This window comes from Sturnira hondurensis, unplaced genomic scaffold (assembly GCF_014824575.4).
Source record: "Sturnira hondurensis isolate 20B ecotype Veracruz unplaced genomic scaffold, ASM1482457v3 Scaffold0015793, whole genome shotgun sequence".
NCBI classification, from domain to species: Eukaryota; Metazoa; Chordata; class Mammalia; order Chiroptera; family Phyllostomidae; genus Sturnira; species Sturnira hondurensis.
In genome coordinates, this window is record NW_028088424.1 from 3,514,472 (window position 1) to 3,530,233 (window position 15,762).

Here is a 15,762-nt window from a genome sequence, read left to right on the forward strand (position 1 = left end):
TATCCCAGTTCATTCCCCAAAGTAACCAATGATAGCAGTCCTTTTTAGCAAATTTCTAGGTGCATACATGCATATTATGTATTTTCAGCAGTGTAAGATCCCTTCAGCTCCCAGCCTGTCTTGGTCACTTATTCAGTCAATCATTCAATCGAGTTCTAGACATTGTGTTAAGTGCACCAGAAAATACTAAACAGGCTAGTCATACATCATTCTTTGCTTGACTTGATGCCTAAAGTGAACCTTGTATCAACCAGGGCACAAAATTTCTGCTATATCTGTGTCCTGAAGCTCTTGTTCCACTATCCTAGTCGAGTCCATCTTCCCCTGCATTACCTCAGCAGTCAGTGCATTACTATTGGAGGGAATCCGCATGCCAAGGCTTCCAGGCTCAACCTAGTACAATGTTCAGTCAGCACACACCACATGTAAGGCACTGAACTGGGGGATAGGCTTAATGCATGGCCCTTGGGTTCAAGGAATTTATAACCTGTTATTCTGTATTAGTTAGCTTGGTCTGCCATAAAAAAAAAATACCACAGATTATGTGGCTTTAACAAAGCCTTATTTTCTCACAGCTTTGGAGGCCAGAAGTCCAAGGTTGAGGTGCTGGCAGGGTCAGTTTCTTCTGAAACCTCTCTTTGGCTTGTAGTTGACAGCCTTCTCCATGTGTTTTTATATGGTCTTTTCTCTGTGTGTGTCTGTCCAAATTTCCTCCTCTTATAAGGAAACTAGTCATATTGAACTAGGACCTACACTAATGACTTCATTTAACTTTAATTACTTTTCTAAAGACCCCCGTGTCCAAATGCAATCACATTGTAAAATACTGGGGGTTAGGACTTGAACATATACATTTGGGGGAGACACAATTCAGCCCACAGCACTGATGTGATTAGGGAGGCTGGCAAATCTAAAATCTGCAGGCTAGGCCAGCAGGCTTGAAACAACAGGCAAGAGTTCCAGTTTGAGTCTTAAGGCACTCTGCCAGCAGGATTTCCTCTTCCAGGTAGGTCAGTCTTTTCCTGATAAGACCTTCAAATGATTGGATGAAGCCCACTCACTTTCTGGAGAATAATCTGTTTTATTCAAAGTCTACCAATTTAGAATATGGAGGCATAGGCAGAAACCCTTTGCTTCCTTGTACAACCAAAGGAGGATATCAACCAATCTAAAATCAATAAACAACCAGAAGTGCCATAAAATCAAACTGCATGGAACTCCAACAACCAAGAAATTAAAGCAAAAGTCAGCCAGAACAACCAGACATGTAAAACCCCATGGTGTGGGCAGGATGGAATGAGAAAAATTGTTGCAAGGCAGCGGACTGTGTGGGCAGGGCCGGCTGTGGCAAGATGGGGAACTGCACAGGCTGGGCTGGCTGCAGGAGAAACAGATTCAGAGCTGACTGTGGACTATGGTGGTGGTTGCCATGGTGGGAGAAACTCCCAGTCTCACATGAGAGTTTCTTGGAAAGAGGCTAGAGACAAGAAAGAGAGCTGCATTGTTCCCTCTCTGGCCTCTTCCCCATAGCGCAGCAAGGAGGGTTGCCCAGCCCTGGTAAATAGCTAAGACTCTGCCCCCTACAATTTAGCATATGTACCAAGACAAAGAAGTATGGCTCAAATGAAAGAACAGAACAAAGCTTCAGAAAAAGAACTAAGTGATGAGGAGATAGCCAACCTATTTGATAGAGAATTTAAAGCCCTGGTAGTCAAAATGCTCACAGAACTGATTGAGCTTGGTCAAAAAATGAAAGAACAAATGAAAGATACCCAAAATGAAATAAAGCAAAATATTCAGGGAACCAACAGTGACAGGAAGGAAACCAGGACTCAAAGCAACAATATGGAACAAAAGGAAGAAATAAACATCTAACTGGAACAGAATGAAGAAACAAAAATTAAAAAAACTGAAGAGAGACTTGGAAAACTCTTGGACAACCTGAAATGTTCAGATATTCAAAACATAGGGGTGCCAGAAGGAGAAGAACAACAGCAAGAAGTTGAAAACCTATTTGAACAAATAATGAAGGAAAACTTGCTCAACCTGGCAAAGGAAATAGATTTCCAGGAAGCCCAGAGAGTCCCAAAGAAGTTGGACCCAAACCGGGACACGCGGATGCACATCATCATTAAGTTACCCAAGATTAAAGATAAAAAGAGAATCCTAAAAGCAGCAAGATAAATGGAGACAGTTACATACAGAGTGCCCATAAGACTGTCAGCTGATTTCTCAAAATAAACCTTACAGGCAAGAAGGGGCTGGAAAGGAGTATTCCAAGTCATGAAAGGCAAGGACCTCCATCCAAGATTACTCTATTCAGCAAAGCTTTCATTTAGAATGCAAGGGTGGATAAAGTGCTTCCCAGATAAGGTCAAGTTAAAGGAGATCATCACCACCAAGCCATTCTTACATGAAATGGTCAAGGGACTTATCTAAGAAAAGGAAGATAAAAAATGTGAACAGTAAAATGACAATAAACTCACAACTATCAACAAATGAACCTAAAAGAAAATAAAAACAATGAAAACAAAAAATAAGCAAACAACTAGAACAGGAACAGAATTAGAGAAATAGATGGCCATCAGATGAAGGGATTTCAGTGGGGAGGGGGAAGGAAGGAATGGGGGGAAGGAACAGGGAGAAAGAAGCATAATTGGTAGGCATAAAATAGACAGGGAGAGATCAAAAATGGTATAGGAAACAGAGAACTCAAAAAAAACTTAAGTGTACAATTAATGGACATGAACTAAGGGGAGGATGCTGGAGGGTTGGGGGGGTTCAGGGTGGAGGGAGGATAAGGGGGAAAATTGGGAAAGCTGTAATAGCATAATTAATAAAATATGCTTTAAAAACAGTCTACTGATTTAAATGTTAATCTTATATAAACAAAATACCTTCGCAGAAACAACTAGAATGTTTAACCAAATATGTTGGTATTGTGGTCTAGCCAAGTTGACACACAAAATTAACCATCAGAGTCCCAGTGGCCCCTCAGCTTCCTACGTATGCCTACAGCTACTCCTCTTGAACAAAAGAGCCCAGATCACCTGACACTTGGGTAACTCATCAACTTCTGGATCACCTCTTTTATAGCCATATCTGCATTGACTAGCCTATCATATAGCAGTTTCTGTGGCTTCATACCCTGAATCTTAAGATTGGAATTCAAGCCTTCCACAAAATGTCTCTCCCCTTATACTTGGCTTTCTGCATTTTTTATTGTTTCCTATTACCAAGTCTTTAATCCAGCCAAGCCAACTTGCTTGCCATCCTCGTCAGTAAGGGCTTCATTTCCATGTAGGCTTCCACTTTTAGATGACATAGTCTTTTGTTTCACCAACCTGTATATCACAGACTCCTTCCCCCAACCTTTTTTACTTTATCACCTCATGACTCTATCCTCTTTTCTATCTTTAGTCTTACATTACCTTTTATTCTTTTCCCTTTGAACGTTTTGTGGTGGTGTGTATGTGTGTGTGTCTGTACATCACTTGTCAAGTAGATCACACACTCCTAGAATAGTAATCCTGTTTTCTGTTTCTAGTTTATCTCTCCTCTCTGCCCAGATCCATACAGAGTTTTGGTTATGGTGATTCCACAATAACTATCACAGAACCATTCATTCTAGCTCAGGGATGGTGGACATATTTCTAGTGTGTCTTCCAAAGTCTGAAGGATAAAATCTACCTAAGGTTATACACCCAGTTCCTCAGCATCCCTCACTCAGGGCAGCCGCCAAGAGTTGGTGGGCGGATGAACACAGTGGGCTGAACGACAGTTATCACTCCTAATACTGCTACAGAGGGCATAAAAGTCCAAAGCTGTTTGCTAGAAACTTTTCCAGCTCTAAAATTGCTTTAAAACAATCTGTCACCCTCCATCCTCCCCACCTCCTGGAAGAAAAAGAATTTAAATTCAAACAGCATTTACCTGCATCCCTTCTCTCCCATTACCTCCCAGTTAGTGCTCAATGCCAATTGTCCATGAAATTCCACTGCTGCTGCGAATGAAATGAGGAATATAAGAAGTTGGTGAGCAGGAAGTGTCCGCACGAACCTCCACCTGTTTCCCTCCTCACTTCCTACTTTCTACAACTGGCTTCCTCTGCCTCTACCTGCTCAGTTAGCCTCTAAATTGATTCCTAAATCTCTCTTCACTTCCTCAGGTTTTAGAGGAGAAGAAAGCCTGCAGTGAACTCCCCACTATGGAGTTCCTTTTCCACCATGTCTTGAGGAAAGCACCTGATTTTGGTCCTGGCTCTAACACTGTATAGCTAGGGGACTTTGAGCTTAAATTCTCAGGGCTTCAGCTTACCCTACTCGACACTGGGGCTGCTTATAGTTACTCTACCCATATTGTAGAGTTTTGAAGATCAGAATAAAGCAATGTATTTAACATCACTTTCAAAAGTAAATAATACATCTCAAAATAAAAATAAGGCCTGTCCACTTTAACGGATGGATTCCAGTTTTGAGTTCTTAGTGTGCATGTGAGGTCCCATTTTCAGATACTTCCATCAGAATCCAGTGAACTCTCATGTGAGACTGGGAGTTTCTCCCACCGTGGCCACCACCACCATATTCCACAGTCAGATCTGAGTCTCAGTTTCTCCTGCAGCCAGCCCTGCCTGTGCAGTTCCCCATCTTGCCACAGCCGGCCCTGCCCACACAGTCCCCAGAAGTGCATTTATCCCAGGATCCTGAGGCCAAGGGCAGAAGCCATCACCTGGCTTCTTATAGGGGACTTGTGTTATGGGGGCTGCCTGTGTTATGTGTTATGTGTCTCAAGTTCTTTATGTCAGCCTATAAGAGCCAGCCGTTCAGGAGTGGAGACTGGCCAATAAGCTGGGCTCTCCTCTGTCCGTGTGCCAAGTGTCCCTGATCTCAACATGGCAACCAGGAACACATTCCAAGTCCTAGAGTCAGATCGGTTGTACATCCCAAAGCAATGCCATTATTAACAAATGGCTCTAGAGCCCTGCTCCTGGGATGGTGTGCCTCTGCTGTGGGAGGAAGATAGGGTCCCAATAGCCCTACTTACAGAGCAGTTTTAGCTCCATCCCTCCAAATGTTTATTAATTTCGTGATTCCTTTTTCATAAGGGAAGGAAACTGATGAACAGAGCAAAGATGGGATTTTCCAAGCTGTGACTGCTTCTACCATCTGCTGTTCCCCAGAATCTCTAAGGTAGTTTTAGCACTCACCAAGAAATCATAGTTTCAGTGCTGGGGACTTCACTGACGTCTAGAATAGAGAGTTGGTTAAGCACAGCCCCAGGCTAGATAGGCAGCCCTCTGTTTGTCATTACATCTCAGAATAACCTCCAAGTACTGCTGTTACATTTTCTCATAGTCTTTGCAGCCTTTTGCATGGCCATTAATTAGGTGTGGGTCTCACTCTCCTCCTAAGACATCCCCATCTCCTTCTTGGGATGTACTGGAGGAGAGGGGCTGTTGTGGTTAAGGAAGCTGAGCCCTCACCTCTTACATGTCTAAGGGCCCCCCCCATCTCCAGTGGTCTGGTTTGAAGCCTGGACAGGTCAGACCAGGAAGCACACCAAAGAGCTGCTAGCATGAGATCACCCCTGACAGAATTAGCCCTCCTCTCAGCACAGCCTCCAGGGTTCCCAGATCCTCTCTCCCCTTAGGGAGCTAATTATACATCTAAAAGCAAGGTTAGTACCAGGAGGTGGAACTCACATTTTTTTACTCTACCCTGTGACTCTGAGGTGTCTAGAAAACTTCAGATCTTCACTTTGCAGATAAGGCATTCCTCCATCAATTCCCGGATGGGGGATGACTGGTCACCTCAGGGCAAAGACCTCTGTTCCCATGTTCCCTCCAGAGAGGCTGTGCCTCCCTCCCTGCAACTCCAGCTGTGCCCTGAGGCCCAACCCAGGCATCTTCCTGTCCTGTTCCCTGGCTCACGCTCCATCTCAGCAGTCAGAACCTCTCAGTTCTGAGTTATCTACCTGCTGAGACAGTAAGAGCTTCATAATTAGCTGAACAACAGCATGGAGGCTTTTATGGGCAGCAACACCCCCACCACACTCTGGTGTCTGTAATTGAAATGACCCACGCCAGTGATTAGATTGGGGGACCGCACAGTGCCCTCCCCTGTCCTGTCAGGGGGGTGATATAGTTAAGTTTGTGCTTCATTTGGCAGAGTCCGTAAAGCGGGAATTGCAGGGAGGGTTTCTGCAGGGGTGGGAAGGGGCTGCTGGGCACTGGGCAAGCTCTGTGACAGACAACCGACTCCAGGTCTGGGGGTGGGGGGAGTCTCCTGCTCCCTCCCCTTCACCATGAGCTTGCTACCTCTCCCTGAGCCTAGTGCCAGGCTCCAAAGACTTGGAGCCCTCTCAGGCCTAGTGGGATTATCAGCCCTACTCAGTGTCACTAGGGACCAAGCTGCATGTGGACAGCCAGCCCCTAATCAGACCCCACTTCCGGTCACCCTGCCAATCCTCTCAGGAGAGCTCCAAGCCCAGAGCAAGGAAATGGAGGGCTGTGGACCATTCTTTTTCTCTCCACCTCTCCTCCAATCTTGTCTTCTCAGCTCTTCCCCACACAATCCTCCTTGTCCACCCCAGTTCCATCCTCCCACTGCCTCCTCTCACCTCCTGGCTCCTTGAGCACCAGGACTAAGTTTGGTAGTTTTGCAATAACTGAAGTTTGCCTAAATTTCGGTCTGCTCCCTACTCTTCCCCTTCTGCACTTACCTAGGGACCTATGTCACCACACTGACCAAAAAACCTCTTACTGCTGTGCTCTCCCTAACTCTGCCTTCCCCAGCATCATGCACAAAACCGATCAAAATCCCTCCACTTATGCCCATTCCTGGAGAGTTGTTTAAAACTCTGCTATCCCCGAGTACTAATTGATGAGAGGAGTCATGCCAAATTCTCAACAGGGGCACGTGTGTCCCCAGAGCAGCACAGCAATGTGCCAGGTGTACTCAAAGGCCCAGAATGAACAAGGCCCATCTTCTAGACCACCAGTTTTACTCAGTATGGTGTTGTTAGGAAAATTATTTACTTTCTGATACAACAAATTCTGATGTATTTTGGTGAAGAAGCAAAAAATGAGAATTAAGACAAAACTTAAGACTTCATGGAAGTGGGGTAGGGACTCCCTTGGCTGTGCTCCTGCTTTAAAATATAGTGTATTAATAGAAAATCTGAGATATACTAAAGACAACAGATCAGGAGACAATTGCCAGTGAAAAGGCAGTTTATTCCTCACAGCTCCTAGGAGGAGGGAGGGGGCATGCCATGGGAGGGGCAGGGCAGGGCAGGGGGACCCACACAAGAAAACACCAATGTTGACTGCAGGCAGAGAGGGCCAGAGTTTTCACTGCAGTTTCCCCAGAAGAAATAGGTGAGGCAGGGGAAGCAGGCTTAAGAATGCCCATTCTGAATAATTTCAGCAGGCTCTAGGGCACAGGACTGTCCCTAGCTATCTAGTACCTGACCCCGAGGGTGGTCAGGGTAGGTGGATAGTGTGGCCTGGAGTAGAGAACCCCATAAAAGAGGTGGTTGGAACACGAGCTCTGGATTGGTTGGTTTGCACGTGAGGAGTGAACAGATGGGTGAGTTGTTGGTGTCTCTAGTAGCTGTCTAGGACCAGCAAGGCCCCAAATGTCATAGCCTCAGAATATGGAAAATAACAGAAATGGTAACACAGCCCCTCTGAGTAACCCAGCGGTATGCAGTTGATTTTTTTCTGGGTACTTCTTTGAAAAGAGGCAATACAAGTCAATGGACTGACTCTAAAGCTAAAGAGGGTATGCTGGGTCTGGTGTTAGAAGATATGAATTTGAATTCCAACTCCAGTGCTCATTCAAATTGGGATGTGAGCAAGTTACTGAGTTATCCTTGAACCTCATTTTTTCTCTCACCTGTAACTTCTGAAAAAGAGCTCTTTCACCAAGGTGCTGTGAAGACAGAATGAGATAGTTTACGAAGTGCCCGGCGCAGTGCCTTGCACTAGAAACATTGAGACCTCAGCAGTTATTATTGCTACTACTCAACACCTTGTTACTCAACAGGGCTATTCTGAGGGCCCAGAGAGGTGACATATGTGGGAAAGCTATGTCAATGCTAAGGATTTCCTTCTGCAAATCTGGTCCTTAGAAGAGCAGCATCAGTACCTCCTGGGAATTGGTGAGAGATGCAGAAGCTTGGGCCCTGCTGGACCAACTGAATGGGAATTGGAATTCTGACCAGGCCCCAGGGGGTTCACATCTGCATGTTACAGTTAGGTAAGCATGAATCTAAAGAAGGATGGAGAGGGAGAGAGTGGGAGCTCTGGGAGGGAGCTCCACAGCAAGCCTGGGGGCTAGGGGTTCGGGGACAATACAAGGCCATGTGGGCCTGCCTCCGCTCCCAGGGCAGCTGGGCTGGCCACTCTCCTGCCAATCACTGCAATCCGCTCAGTAATCTGTTCTCCTCACAATCAGAGTAGTCAAGCACTCGGTGCAGCTGGGCAGCTGAATTATAGGTTTTGGGCAGGTGGTGGCAATGGCTCTGTGTGTGCCATCCAAAGAGAGAGGGAGTGAAGATAAAGGAAGGCCCCTTCCACTGCCCTCCTTCCCCTGACAGCGGGCACCCTCTTTTCTGGTGAACTAAGCTGCCAGCACCAGCAGCACCCCTTTTTCCCCTCAGAACCCCTCAGAGCCTTCCTGCCTGCTGCGTCATGGCCTTAGGGTCTCCAGGGACCTCAGTTGTGTGAATTCTTCACCTTGTGTGATGTATTGATGCAGTCCCTTAGTTCACCCAAACCACCTCCATTGCACAGAGCTTCTTCACACTGAGAACATCAGGTGGAGGTATACCCGAGACTGGAGGAAGCATGCCGAAATCATCCTTCTGGTATCTTTGGCACCTAGTGCCAGCCTGGCCCAGAGAACGGGCACAGGGGTATCTAGATGAAGGAACGTGCACTCCGAACTCCCTGAAAGGTGGCCAGCCAAGCTGCAGCAGGGGAAGCACCTTGCTGCCAACTCATATTAAAGCACTGGGTACTGGGGGTACAGAGGGGAAGAACCCCAAGTGACCAGATAGGCCAGGCTGCTGTCACCAAATTTATTACTCTGCCTCCAGCAGTACCAGTGTTGGCAGAAGTGCTGCTCAAGTACAGCCGACACCCTGTCTCTCCATCAGGTCCCCAAGGCCGCCCCGTGGCCTTCTCTCCCCGCCACCTTGTCTCAGCCCCAGTCCCTGGGAGGGATAAAAGCTGTTTCCATGTCAGACCTGCCCCTGCTGGTGACATTTCAAACACCCATTAGGTTTTATGGGCACTGCTTTCAGGGCTACAGAAGGAGATGGTTCTGGGGCTGCAGTTCCCGTCATCAGGTCTCCCTACTGCCTGCTGACTCTTCCGGCCATTAAGACCATCTCTCCTATCAGCCCCTGCCCTCCTGCATTTTATCTACCATGATATTCACCCTGACACCTGAACTTGACACTGAGGATTCCTGTGTAGAGCCCAGGCTTGTCACTGTGGCTTTGTAGGCCTGGGGTCCCCTGCATTGCCTCTTTGGGCAGTGGGGTGTGTGTGTGGGCATGTGTGTGCACATGTATTTGAAGTGGTAACTTGAAGATGGCAAGGAACTATACCAGCTTCTTCAAAGCTCTCATTTTGTAGATGAGGCTGAAAAAGGATAACAATAAATCCAAGGTAGTAGTGAAGACAATGGTAACGTTGCTGACTACTGATAGCTAACACCTATGGGACATCTATGGCACACTTATTATGTGTAGTACATTGCATGAGAACTTCTCATATTGTATCTAACTTAGTTCTATGGTAGGGTAAATGTATATATACAGACACCAAAGCCCAAAGTTAAGTTAAGTAACTTGCCCATCATACAATGAGTAAGTAGAAGAGTAGTATTTGAACTCAAGATTATCTGATGTACTATCTAGTAGCTTTGTTAGTATCTAGATGCATCTAGTATCTCTAGTGTTTAGAGAGGGGATGATAATAACAAGGGCCCCCTCTCTCACAGGGAGCTGTGGCAGTTAAATGAACTCCTGTGAGGGGTGGAAGCTGCAAAGGTAAGGAATTAGTAGTCTCAATCGCAGAGCAGGAAGGAGAGCTGGGGTCTTCTGCTTCCCAGTGCAGTGTGCTTCCCTTGAGGTTTATCCTGCTGGAAAAGAGGCCCCTGCTCCAGTGCACTCAAGCAAAAGACATACACACTGTCCTGGACCAGAATCCTGGACCCCATCCGCTCTCTGACCAGGCTAAAGAGAAGCAACCTCAGTCTGATGGAATGACAGCTCAAGCTGTAGAATTCAGAACTTCCCCACAATATGAGAGCACATGCTTTGCGAAGTGCTGCTGCTCTCTGTGCTCATGAAAACACCTGGAGGGGAACCAGAGGGGAAGGAAAGTTTCCAGGATGACAATAAGTGGCAACAGCAAAAGTGCAAATGTGATTATGTCAGCAAATGGGCAAAATGCTGGATGCTTTTGGAGGACTCTTCATTTAGAACTAATTAAATACTTGGAAGCAGGAAGATTGAGAGGGTCTTCTTGGGGAAGCTACTCCAGGTCAGCAGGACACTTCAGGGCCTCTTTACAGTGTTTGGAAAGCCCAACAGGAGGAGGAAGTGGGTGGTTCAGTTTGGAACTGCACTCTGGAGAAGGACCACGAGGCCATCAGAGTGAAATCACTTCAGGGATTGCAGGGTCCTCCCACCCCAAACTTGGTCTCTGAAGGTCTGAGATTTTATATGATGTGAGAAAACATACCTGGGTTTGTGCTGGTGGTTGTGAAGAGGAAGCTGAGGTATGGCAGGTATTCATTTCCTATGGCTGCTGTAATAAATTAGCACAAACTTAGTGGCTTAAAACCACTCAGATATACAGTATTCTCTTAGAACTCTGGAGGCCAGAAATCCAAAATCAGTTTCACTGGATTAAACTCAAGGTGTTTACAGGGCTGTTTCCCTTTGAAGGCTCTGAGGGGAGAATTCAATTTCTAGCCCTTTTTAGCTTCTAGGGGTCACTTGCATTTCTTGGTTTGTGACCGCTGCCTCCATTTTTAAGACTCATCACTCCTGTTTCTGCTTCTATCATCACATGGACTTTTCTGTTATTAAATTCCCTTCTGCCTCCTTCTAATTAGGACACAGTGCTATAGACTGACAAAGACATGCCATGTAACCAATCCATCTATCTATTAGTAAGTGTATGTTCGGCACCTACTGTGTCCTGTGGGAGGTGATTCAGAACAGGAGACCTGCTGTGTTCTTTGAGTAGGGATATTCATTCAACAAATATTTAGTGAGCCCCTGCTAGGTATCATTCTCTATTCTAGGTACTTAGGATACATCAGTAGACAGAGCCCCCAAATCTTCCTGCTCTCATGGAGCTAGCATTCTATTATGGAAACAGAGAATAAAGAATCAAAATAAGTCCATCATGTGTAATATTAGGAGGTGATGGTTTTGTGGACAAAAGAAAAGAGTTGGGCAGGGCAAGAGGGATCAGGAAGGCTGCGGTGGGACAGGGCAGGTGAGGGGATGAATGGAGTAGTCAGGGTAGCCTTCACTGAGCAGGTAAGATTTAGGCGAAGATTTGAAGGAGGTAAGGGGAATTACATAAGTGGCCATCTGCGCGGAGTGAGCTCTGGACAGAGGGAAGAGCTAGAGCAAAGGCTGTAAGGCGGAAGGTATGTCTGGTATGTGTTAGGAGCAGGAAGAAGGCTGATGGGCCAGGAGGGCCTCTGTGGAGCCAACCAGGCCAAACCTGAAAAGAAGAAGAGGAGACAAAACAACGCCAAGCCTCTAAACACACTCCGGTATGGAAATCTGAAAAATCCTCTGAACTACGAACTAGTTCCGGAGTTAGCAATCGGGTGACCTTGCTGATGTCACTGATCTTTACTGAGATTCACTTTCCTCAGTTATGGATTGTGCCAGGTCCTTCCCTTCATCCACTCATTCAGTGAACTCTGTCAAGCACCAGTGGGGTCCCAGACACACGGCACAATGCCGCAGGCTCCAAGGTGGGTTATGCACAATGTCTGCCTTCCCTGTCCAGGGTCTTTCCTACTCTAATTCTCTGTGCTGAAAGAATTGAAGGTCTTGGGCCTGTGGACAAGAAGGCATGATGATGGAAGGACTTTGCATTGACACGGAATTAGAATACTTCTGAATAGTCCCAAAGGATAGCACTGAATGGGTAAAAGTTTTAGAGAAATAGATCTGGGGGACAACATAGGAAAGGTATCTGCAAAAACACTTCCAGCCAAGAGGGAGGCATAGGTACATACTCTATGCCTTCTCACACAAGCAAAAGCAGGACAACAACAAATTTAAAAACAAAAAATAACCAGAACTGCCAGAAAATCAAACTATATGGAAGTCCCACAACCAAGGAGTTAAAGAAGAAATATTCATCCAGACCAGTAGGAGGGCAGAGAGGACTGGGCAAGGTGGCCATTGGAGGACCAGGTAGGCAAGGTGGTGGACCAGGTGGTCCCATACTTGTGTGTGGATAAACTGGGAAGAAGAACTGGACAGTGAGACACACTGCATAACCCAGGGTTCCAGCACAGGGAAATAAAGCCTCAAAATATCTGGCTATAAAAATCTGTGGGGGTTGTGGCAGCAGGAGAAACTCTCAGCCTCATAGGAGAGTTCATTGGAGAGACTCATAGGGTCCTAGAATGTACACAAACCCACACACCTGGTAATCAGCACCAGAAGGGCCCAATGTGCTTGTGGTAGTGGGAGAAGTGACTGAAAGCCTGCTGAGAGCTGAGCAAGCAGCATTGTTCCCTCTGTGACCCCTCCCCCACGTAAAGCACCATATTTCAGTGATGTGGGGTGCCCTGTCTTGGTGAATACCTAAGGCTCCAGCCCTTACAGTGTAACAGGCACACTGAGACAAAAAATATACCCCAAATGAAAAAACAGATCAAAATTCCAAAAATAGCCCTGGCTGATGTGGCTCAGTGGATTGAGTGCTGGCCTGTGAATGAAAACGTTGTCAGTTCAATTCCCAGTCAGGGCACATGCCTGGGTTGTGGGCCAGGTCCCCACTTGAGGACATACCCACAAGGGGCAACCACATATTGATGTTTCTTTCCTTCTCTTTCTCCCTTCATTCTCCTCTCTCTAAAATTTAATAAGTAAATATTTTTAAAATTTTCAAAAATAGAACTAGGCAATGAAGAGATAGCCAACCTATCAGAGGCACAGTTCAAAACACTGGTAATCAGGTTGCTCACAGATGATTCAGTATGGTTACAAAAGAGAGGGAAAAGTGAAGGTTATACAAAGTGAAATAAAGAAAAATATATAGTAAAGGAAAATATATAAAAAATAAAGGAAATATATATATTTCCTTCCCGTCACAACCAACAGTGACGGGAAGGAAACTGGGACTCAAATCAATGATTTGGCTCAGAAGGAAGAAATAAACATTCTACCACAACAGAATGAAGAAACAAGAATTCAAAAAAAAAAAAAAAGGAGAGGCTTAGGAACCTCCAGGACAACTTTAAATGTTCCAACATCTGAATCACAGGGGTGCCAGAAGGAGAAGAGGAAGAGCAAGAAATTAAAAACTTATTTGAGAAAATAATGAAGAAGAACTTCCTCAATCCAGCAAAGGAAATACACTTCCAGGAAGTCCAGGAAGCTCAGAGAGTACCAAAAAAGTTGGAGAGTCTCAAGGAAGCACACACCAAGGCACATCACAATTACATTACCCAAGATTAAAGATAAGGAGAGAATCTTAAAAGCAGCAAGAGAAAAGGAAACAGTTACATACAAAGGAATTCTTATAAGTCTAGCAGCTGATTTCTCAAAAGAAACCTTGCAGGCAAGAAGGGGCTGGAAAGAAGTATTCCAAGTCATGAAAGGCAAGGACCTCCATCTAAGATAACTCTATCCAGCAAAGTTTTCATTTAGAATGAGATGGCAGATAAAGTGCTTCCCAGTTAAGGTCAAGTTAAAGGAGTTCATCATTGCCAAGCCCTTATTGTATGAAATGTTAAAAGAATTTATCCAAGAAAAAGAAAATGATTCAAACTATGAACAGTAAAATGATGACAAACTCACAACTGTCAACAACTGAAACTAAAAAAATAAAATAAAATAAAAGGAAAACTAAGCAAATAATAAGAAGAGGAACAGAATCATAGAAATGGGGATAAAAGGGGAAAAAGATACAGGGAATAAGAAGCATAATTGGGCCCTGGCTGGCATGGCTCAGTGAACTGCACCACCCTGTGAACAAAAGGGTCACTGGTTTGATTCCCAGTCAGGAAACATTCCTGAGTTGTGGGCCAGGTCCCCAGTAGGGGGTGCATGAGAGGCAACCACACATTGATGTTTCTTTCCCTCTCTTTCTCCCTCTCTTCCCTTCTCTCTATAAATAAATAAAATATATTTTTTAAAAAGTATAATTGGGAGGTACAAAATAGACAGGGGGAGATTAAGAATAGTATAGGGACTGGAGAAGCCAAAGAACTTAGAGGTATGACCCATGGACATGAACTACGGGATGGGGAACACTGGTGGCAGGATGAAGAGGGATAAAGGGGAGAAAAAATGGGACAACTGTAATAGCATAATCATAAAATATACCTTAAAAATAGAAATATAGAATTCTAAAAAAAGTTAGTTTTTCACTGGTTTAACCAAGGCAACACAGATAGTTTTTGATGGAACCAGGACTACAATTGGCTTGTATTTACCATTCTTCCCATTACTTCTTTTAAAAAGAGATTTAATTTTTGGCATAGGTTATAGATTTACATGCTACAAAATTTAAAGGCATAATTGGTATCCCCAATATCCACATCCCACCACCCCCAAGAGGCAATGACCTTGTTGTTATCTCTTCTTCATGTCTTACCCTGGTGGAAAAGGTAGAAGACAGAATCAGGTTTTCCTGGTGCTTCCCTTGCTTGGCTTAGGGTTCTAACCAGGCTTGGTCACCTGTGAACTGAGTGGCCTTGGACAAGCCACTAAACATCTCAGCATCCTAGTTGTTTATCTACAAGATGGAGGTAATGTCACCTACCTCAGAGTTTCAAAGTACAAAAGAGAACATGCATGGAAGTTCATTGTAAACCGTGCAGGAATGTCCAAAGGTTGGTGAATGTTATTGTTCTCTGTCTGTGCTTTCTTTTCTCTGGAAGAGCCCAGAAATGACCACTATGTTCTCATTGCCTCTCAGAGGCAGTGGAGAGGATAGATGAGAGATGGGAGTCATTTCTACAGGATAAAAGGAAATGATTCAAATTTTACCAAGTGCAATTAAAGTTAGATATTAGAAGAAACTTTGTTTTGGAATCCCAAAGGGGTTTGTGAGGTTTTTTCCTTTGAAATTTTCTCAGAAAATTCTAATAACAGTATATTAAGACACTAATGTCCTGAAATGGGTGGGGGCAGTGGGAGGGGAAGGACGGAAAGACCTTTCCAGTCCTTTTGTCTCTGGATTGAAATTTAAGCAAGAGAGAAATTTAAGCCAATTCATCTTCTGCCCCCAGGTCCAGCTCTGGAGTGACCAGATGGACTAATAACCACTCATCAGGAATAAGATGGTCTCTCTGGTTTCTTCCTGAATTTAGTAATTCTCTTGAGTTAAAGAGAAATTTAAGCCAGATGCCCTTCCAAACCCAGTTCTAACTTTGAGTTAACCAGATGGGCTAATGACTCATCACTAGCACCATGAAGACCTAGCCTTTGCCATCAGCTTGCTAATCTTGGAAGCACTTTCCAGGGTCACTCACTTTA